The 8,626-nt window shown below is 40.8% G+C and overlaps 1 protein-coding gene across 36 annotated transcripts in view; it reads right to left on the reverse strand.

Moving 5' to 3' along the window:
* Positions 1-8,626, reverse strand: part of ZBTB20 (zinc finger and BTB domain containing 20) — a 503,540-nt gene that overhangs the window by 107,111 nt on the left and 387,803 nt on the right. Inside the window, exons 1-3 of one of the 36 annotated variants that reach the window (XM_085591431.1) lie at positions 8,451-8,479; positions 7,766-7,928; positions 4,868-5,490 (exon numbers count right to left, since the gene is read on the reverse strand). The exons of 33 other annotated variants lie outside the window; for them this stretch is intronic. The gene's annotated coding sequence lies outside the window, so the exon portion shown is untranslated. Of the gene's footprint in view, positions 1-4,867; positions 5,491-7,765; positions 8,557-8,626 lie in introns of those variants that run through there. 2 more of the 36 variants (XM_085591426.1, XM_085591423.1) reach the window with 2 other exon arrangements.

Genomic DNA, 8,626 nt, shown 5'->3' on the forward strand with positions numbered 1-8,626 from the left:
AGTCACATTCAGAGGGGTAGTGTTTCCTAGTGCTCAGAGCGTAAGACTGAGAACCAGGATTCCAAAGTTATTCTCCTGCCTCTGCCATTGATTTGCTGTGTGCATTTAGAAAAGTCACTTAAACATTTCTGTGCCTCAGTTTCCTCATCTGCAAAACAGAGACAGTTCTTACAAACATCACCAGACCATCGAAGGGAAGAGACCCAAGCTATCGGATTTTATAACAAGCATTTTAGACAAATGAAGGTATGGAAGAGAGGTGTTGTCATTGTTGAGTCAGTCATTAATCAAATTGCAAAGTGGTTACTTTGAGCTGAGCTAATACAGTCATCCCAAGAGTGGGAGGGGGCAGCTGCCTAACTGTGCTCCATACCCTCATGGTGTGGTTCAGGTCTGGAACTGAACATTGCTCTGCACAAGTGGCAGTTCAGAAGGAAGCCAAGGAGGCCAAATACAATTGCCTTCACTGAAATTTAGCCAGGATATTATGCAATCTTTAGCAGCAATCTAAAATCTCTATTTTTATATATCTGATTAAAAAGGAGCACCTCAAGCTCTCCTGGTTTCTGTCATCATTAGATGGCACATTACTTCCTTTTGATCAGAAACAAGATTGCTTCTTACTCACTGACTTTGCTTGGTGCAGTTCTACAGTTTCATAAAGGTTCTCCAAAGCAAGCACCAGAAAAATCTTATGGTGTCTGACATGAGCATAATACAAAATGAATCAGCTGAAAATCAATGTTCACCTTAAATTTCTACTATATATGTCCTTTTGATGTTGTTTTATTTTGGTTGTTTATGAGGGATGGAAGTTTTAACTGTATGAGTAGTAGAGACTACTTAGAGAGGGTCCATTTTTGCCATGCTTGTCAGACAGAGATGACTTTGCTGAGAATTTAAAGAAAACAGAAGTTGAAGAATTGGATCAGGATGTTAAAAATTACTACAGAGAGGAAGGTTCCTTGTAGGGTACACCCTGGTGCTTCAGCAGTGTGCAGGCAATGGCACAAACTAAAGCCTGAAACCAGCTTGGTGGCTTCTCTCATTAGCAGGGATGTCTGCCTCAGCTCTGCCCTGCTTAGCACTCTCCAGCTGTACAAGGTTATTGTGGCACTGATAATTTTCTGTGTCTTCTGAAAATTGTGGGGATCTATTTCAACAACACAAAGAAGAATATCTATCTATCTATCTATCTATCTATCTATCTATCTATCTATCTATCTATCTCTATAATGGTTGATCTCACTGAAGAAGACTCTGGCATCTTTGTTATGAAGAGCTTTCACTGGTATTTCCTGATTCTCCAGCCAAAGAAATTATTACCAAACCCTTTTCTCTGGAAGCACAGAACAAAAATTATTTCTCATGCTGGCTTGATGGGACATGTAGTTGAGATTAACAGGTCAAAGAGCTTTCAGAGTCCTATTCAGTGGACTGCCTAAAGAATATTCCATGTAACTAACTTAACTGCTCTCCAGATGGTCAAAACTGAAAAGGCCATCTGAGCAAAAATCAAGTTTTGGAAAGTGCCATGAGAAATTTTAGCCAGAGGATGTGGATTCTGCTTGTGCTGGCTTCAATGGAAACAGACTCACTCTAAATATTAATTTTTTTTTTGTTTCTTTTATACCCTTAATTTCTTACAAAGAAATGTCTGGAAATTCCATGTTGTTATTTTCAAAAGTGATGAGCTCAAATCACAAAATCTGGATCTGGATGCCTTGCAGTGACAGAAGTTCAGAGAGTTTAGACCAAGAAGGCTGGCTCAGGCAAGTGTTGAGTGTTTTCCCAGGATTTTTTGAAGGCCAAGACAAGGGTTTCAAAGAGGAGAGAGGCATGTGCAACATGGCAGAGGTACAAAAAAACATTGCTTGGAATTTCCTGGGTTTTGTGAGATTAAAATTGTGAGTCTAATTAGTTTAAGGAAATTAGCCTTTTATAATTTTCATTTTGTATTGAAGAAGTAAGAAAAATTAAAAAATAGAATGAGAATGGAAAAATTAATGGGTTTCAGTAATTAGTTAATCAGAAAATGCTCCTGTCTTAGTGTGGCTGCCCAACACATTAAAAAAGAAAAAAGAGAAAAAAAGTAACCATGACTTTCCTCATACTTTCCAAAACAGTATAAGCTTCACCTCTGAGTTTGGAACGACTCCTTGACATTTCAACTCAGCTCATTTTTTAGCGGTAAGCCACTGAAATTGGTGTTTAGGTTGAAATACCATCTCACTATAACATTAATACAGACATAGAGTAAATACCTATATCCTGGCAAAAATAAACCAGAATTTGTTGCTCCTGCTGGCCACATCACATTTACATGACTTGCATGCACTAATGAAATGTTAAAGGGAAGGGAAACCTCTTCTGAGAGCAGACCTTTTCACCAAGTGCTGAACTGGGGATCTCTGACATCTGAAAGCAGCAGGACAACTTATTACGCTGTAGGAAAACACATTTCTCTTGACACTGGTGATCCAGTCTGAGGCCTCACAAGCCACACACTGGTGCACTAAAGAGACATGTGTTAGACAAGCTGTTTTGTCCCTTGGCTATCACCCTCCCGAGCGCTGAACAGATCTGGATTGGGCTGGCTTAGAAAAAAAGTCAGATGAAAGCACTGAAGTTAAGCCAAGTTAAAACACAACTTTGGTGCAATTCCACCAAGTTCAAGTTATGCTAACAAAACTTCAGCAGCAGTTAGCCCGTCCTCCTCTGCCCAGCCCAGAGCACCACTTTCAGGCATTAGCTGCAGCACCTGGCTTTCAGCTCTCTGCATCTCTTTGCTGTATTTATTTTGTGAGGTAGCTAAATATGTCTTCTGTAATTATTTAAGCTTGTAACATCTTTGAAATGAAAGAATCCACTCTGCAAAGATGATGTTGAAGAAGTCTGAAGGGCATGTTTTTTTTTTTTTCTATAAATAAAGATGCTCAGCAACAATCCATTGAAATGGCCGAAAACTTGAAAGAAGCCTTTTAATTCCCACTTACATTGCTCTCAAACTTCAGCCTTATCGTGGAGCTGTTTACTGATTGTCAAGTCAACTAAATTCATGGGCGGCTACCAGAATGAGCTGACAAATAAATACAATACCCACAGCTAGGACTGCTCAGAGCACTGGAGCACTCGTAGAGTACCAGGAAACATGTACCGTGCACACAGAGCACACAATTCTTAAACATTTGTAACACTTACTCCAAAACCAGATTTCTTCCAACAAAGTCTGTAATTGCTTCCTCAGGAGCATGAATGTGTCTAAGCATGAAATGTTACAGTGAAGCTGGTTTTAAGTTGGTCAAGGAAGAGAGAAAAAGAAAGAAGCCTGAAAATATTGCCTCTGGTCAAAGAGTCTCCTACCTGTCATTGGGACAACTGGTAAAAATGAAATAAAAAGAAATGGTGTGTTGTTGAAAGTGAAGCAGACACTGGTATTTATCTGGAGGAACTGGTGACATATACAAATAAAGTTTCAGACTGCAGGAGTCATCTCAACTCAGCTCTAGCAGCTCCACTAAAGCGAGTGCACCCTGCAGGCTCCAGAGGGGTGCTGTGCTGTGCAAGCACACACTGGGATTTCTGGTTTCCAGCACTGATTCAAGGGGACCACACGAAATCCTGATCTTCCAGCTTTGTTTTTCACTACCTTTTCTCAGGAAAACCTGCACTGATTTCAGTGGGAAGGTGTCTTAGATGAGAAGTAAGAAACACCACCAACTAGCCAGGCAACCTCAATTTACACACATACAGTACAACTGAAATGCAGTTGTTTCTGGATTCTTAACAAAAAACCCTCTAGACTGTATTTGCCTCACTTACAAGATTGCTTTTGTATGTTGGCCTAAGTATACACTGGAGAGGAAAGGCTAAAACTTACAGTTCTTCAGCTGTGTTAATAGGAATATCAGCCCAAAATGTATATAAATCACAGCCCAAAATCTGTCCATACTTTCCCCCGGAGCGTGGCAATCGGCCCGCACACAGTCACTGCTGAACAGCACAACTTGGTAGGACTGGCTGGCCACAGCACCTACCTTGGACAGAAAGTATCAGTAACTCCTTTGTGTCTCTGCAGTGCAAACAGGATTTTGGCTTTGCTGGTCTTACCAAATTTGGACAAATAAAACACCAAGTTCCATAAAAATACAGCAATAATTACAGAGGGAGCAAAGTTGTGTAAAAAGCTCATTTACTGGTTTGCTTGACAAAGTATATTATGATTCAGGTTGCAAAAAACTGAAGCAAATGAACAAAAACCCAAACGCTTAAACTCCTCTGATAAAACTTAAATCTCCTCCCTTCAAAACCTCTAATTTTGGAATGTTTTAGGGATTTTTCTTCCCCCTCCACCTTTAAAAATAAATGCTTAACAATTCTCAATAGAAATCTTTAGTTTACAAAGAGAAATTAAAACATGGCATAGGAAAGTATCAAAACAAAACATTACCTCTCTTTTGGAAAGACAGACCTTTTTCCTTGCAACAATTTAGTCAATTTGATTTCAATTCAGTGTTTCTGTTGACATAACTTATCGTTTTCAGACAAAAAAGTTTTGCGGTGGTGTTTGTCTAAATAATGTAGTACTAAAGACAGCACAAACAGGGAAAAATATCATCTCCCTTAACTAAAATGTGACCCAGTATCAGAAATGCTGCTGCCACAAGGCTACTTTGCTACACATCTTCAATTGTTAGCTACTGCCTGGCTCCCCCCATCCTTTTATTAGGCACCAGAGTTCTGGTGCAGGAAACTTTTATGGGCAGCGTACACAAAGCGTGTCTAATTTCTAACTCGCACTTCATCCTCTCTTCCTCCAGCACAACGCTTCATTTTCTCACAGCCCTAACTTCCCCCATTTGCTCACCTAAATGCAGAAAAACCCAGCACAGGGATCGCTGCCTGACAGCTTTTCAGACTCGGTGTGCAGAAGGTGCCCAAATGAAATAAATAAAGAAACAGAGGGAAGTTTATGAAAGTGAAAGGAACGGCACGGAGGGAGCGGCAGGAGCGGCAGGAGCGGCAGCAGGCAGCTCTGTGCTCCTCAGAACGACACAGGTGTATCCCAACTTCACCCACTCAGGCAGGAGAGACAGGGAGCCATGTACGGGTACATATGGACACACCGAGAAGTGCCAGAAGGGCACAGGAAGAAGCAAAAGAGAGAAATAAAGCCGAAAGGTGTTATTTATTTTTACAACTTGACAATGAACTTCAATTTTGGCAGAGGATTAAAAACAGCCCTGGGAAAAGATTAAGGTTTTTTTTTTTTTTCCTTTTCTATAAAGCTTCAGCACAAAAAGAGAGATTATAAAGGGGATATGCTCACACAGGCACACATAAAATAGGGGGGAACTAAGGAGAAGGAAATGAAAGGAAAAGAAAACAAACAGCCTCCTAACAGGCCCATACTGCTAACGGGAGTCCAAATAAAGAGTCATATGATATCTGATAGTGCAGGACACGTCGCCAGGAGCTGGAGCGGATTGCCTGCAGGAAGAAAGAGCCAGTGTGTTACTGCTCAAAGAGCTTTTCTTTCCCCATTTTCTAAATTTTTTTCCCCCTCTCTCTCTTTTCTCCTGTACTGTGAATGTGTTACTCTCAGGTCAGGTCCACGGAGTCCCCAGAAGACAGCTATCATCCTTCTCCCTACTTCTGGACGCAGTGACAGCCACTGGAAGATACCTTCTAGTTGAGATTGGGGGGGCTAAATCTAGGTTTCAGCTCTGTTCTGACCTCTCCCGTATATCACCATCTCCAGGGTTGAACATACAAAATTGTCACAAAAAACATGTTAGATTAAAAAAAAAAAAAAATAAAGAGAGGATGGAGAGGTCAGGTGGGGGGAGAAGAAAAAATATTCAGGCAGAAAAAATCCGAGACTGCTTATCCTATGGAAAACTTCAAAGGCCAAGCCCCATTTCTCTTTTGCTTACTTTTGATTTTTTTTTTTTTTTTTTTTTTTTTGAGAGAGCAAGAGAGGAAAGTCACAGAAAATATTCAGATCATGAAAAACATAAGGAGTTAGGAAAACTCTCTGGAGGAATGAGGAAAGCAAAGATTTTGAGTAAAAGAAAGGCATTTGTAATTCGCCAAAAGTTTTTCTATTTGTTATGGTAGTCCATCGCTCTCGGCCAAGCATTCCACATTAAACTGGGGAGCCCGCTAAGCACTTTTAGCTTGGCACTGCTATTGCTGCTGCCCATGGAAAGGCAGAACACCTGGGTTACCTGCACCAAAGGAACCTGTACTTGGAGTGGGGGACTTCAGCTCCTGATGAGTCCCCAACTTCTGCTGGGAGAGCTGTGCCCACTGCAGCTTTGGAGAGGGAAGAGTCTCAGCTAATGAAGCTGTGGGAGTGCAAGCCCACAGTCTAGATACTGGTATGAAAATAAAACTGTGTTTTAACTGGTATTTTAACTGTCCACTTTTCATGGACAGTTTCCCTGCTCTCCAGTTTCTGCACAGGACAGGATGTATCCTTCAGGATGTTTTGCCACTGTAGGGTACTGGGATTTCTAAAGCAGTGCAAGCAGAGCCCAAGGATGGATTTTTTCCTCCCCCTCATCATATGAGGAGATGTAAATGGACTAATTCCCTGTATACACTTACACAATGCATAGGTATTGCCTAAAAGCAGTGTTACAAAACATATGTGATACCTACGAAGCTGTAACAGACAACCTCTTCTGAGGAAAGCCTGCAGCATGAACATAAAAATCACAGTATTGTAGTAGTAGTGCAGCCAGAAAGAGCATCATAACTCTAATAATTTTATCTAGTTTTGTGTTTTGTCTGCTGATGATTTTTAGGGGGGCATGTAACATGCAGTTTCCTCTTCTGTTTTCTGTACCTCTGCTATATGATGCTGTTCTTGGATTGGCAATTTGTCAAAGGCAGGAAAATACAAATCAATATAGGAAGGAAGGCAGAATTTGGCTAAAGAAAGCACTTCCTTAAGCTACTGAATTTGCAACAGTATATATTCCTAAACATCCTAACCACTGCACAGGAGATGCTGTAGGGAAGATATCCTGTGTGCTATACACTGTATGCAACAAAATTCAAATCAAACATCTCCTTAAACGTGATGCATTATTCCCTTCTAAATTACATATGCCTTTTTCACATACAAATAGACAAAAGAGTGTATCCATAAGAAACACATTCAGAAGAAGAAAAAAATCTACAGTGCAAGAAAGTCTACCCTGAAACCCTCAATCTGGGGCTTGACTGAAGAACTAAACTCAGAAGGTGAAATGGAGCCATTTAAAAGAAGGTCCCACCGAACAGGAGGAACAAGCAAACAAACAAATAAACAAACAAACAAAAAAAAAATCCCTGAGCTCCTACTAATCATTTGAGATGCCAATGAGAGGTGACTTTTAGACAGATGGTCAGGGGAAAGCTGGGTCTGTGGACACAGACGTTAGTGCCCCATCTGTATTTTAGGATTCTAGCTTCAACAAGCCATTACCAACTTTTTTTCTAAGTGACAGAAAGTGAAAGATTTCTGTTCCCACTAATTTGCTTATTTTTTACCGAAACCACCCCACTTCCTTCTTTTTTTCTCTCCTGGTAAAAATTTCTTGGTTGATTTTTTTAAGTAAACAGAGACTGTTTGCAATATAACTTTTATGCCAAAAAAAAAAAAAAAAAAAAAAAAAGAAGAAGAAGAAAAAAAAAGATGCTAGGTAAGTTGGCAAAACAGCAATTGGAATTTAAGCAAGAGAGAGTTTAAAAAAGGGAGAAAAGAACGACATACCAAACTCACTTCTTCTTGTCCCCCTTCCATTCCTTTTCTTATTATTTCCAAATTATAATTTGGAGGTAAGGGAACTGCATTTCCTTTCAATCTATTTTGTTGCTGCCACACATTCTGTGCTTTGCTTCTCTCTCATTCTTTTTAGGAGGGGGAAAAAAAATCCCTAATAAAAATAGAAAAACATATCTCAGGCGTTAAGCTCGCTCTCCCCCTTCCTTTGTAAAGAACTCTTTGTTCTCTAGTGAAAATGCTGAAAAAAATCCCCGGGCTCCCTGAAACAAGTGCAAAACACTTAGAGGCTTTTGGGCTGGCGAGGAGCCAGAAACCCTCCCGCTGTCTGGTTAGGAAGAGAGGAAAGAGAGAGAGAGGAGAGAGAGGGAAAAATTGGAGCTTCCTTTAACAGACATAGGAAGCAGGTCCTTTTTTTTTTTTTTTTTTTCTTTTCCCCTTTTTTCCCTTTTTTTCAAAACTGGCGGTCAAGCGTTAAGTAACTCCCTGTCTAAATCCACCTGCTGGAAATGAACTTGGGTAACCCCCCCCAGGGGTGCACAAAGAGAAGACACAGTAACACACTCCCGGCTCTTCTCCCACCCGTCCCTCCCCGCTGCCCTGCTTCCATTCTCCCTGCTCCCAGCACACAAATGCCCACGGCTCGCACTCCCCCTGCCACCACCAACCCACGTACCAAAATAAACGCTCGCTCCATCTACTTAAAGAGCAGAGACGGCTGAGGGGGTGGGGGGAAAGAAGGGAAGAAAAAAAAAAAAAAAACAAACCAAAAAAAAAAAAAAAGGGAGGGGGGTAAAGCGCTTTTTTCCATCTCGGTTGCGACAGTGATAAGGGGTAGGGAACATCTCATAC

Source organism: Lonchura striata, chromosome 1 (genome assembly GCF_050655825.1).
Source record: "Lonchura striata isolate lonStrDom1 chromosome 1, ASM5065582v1, whole genome shotgun sequence".
Taxonomy (NCBI): domain Eukaryota; kingdom Metazoa; phylum Chordata; class Aves; order Passeriformes; family Estrildidae; genus Lonchura; species Lonchura striata.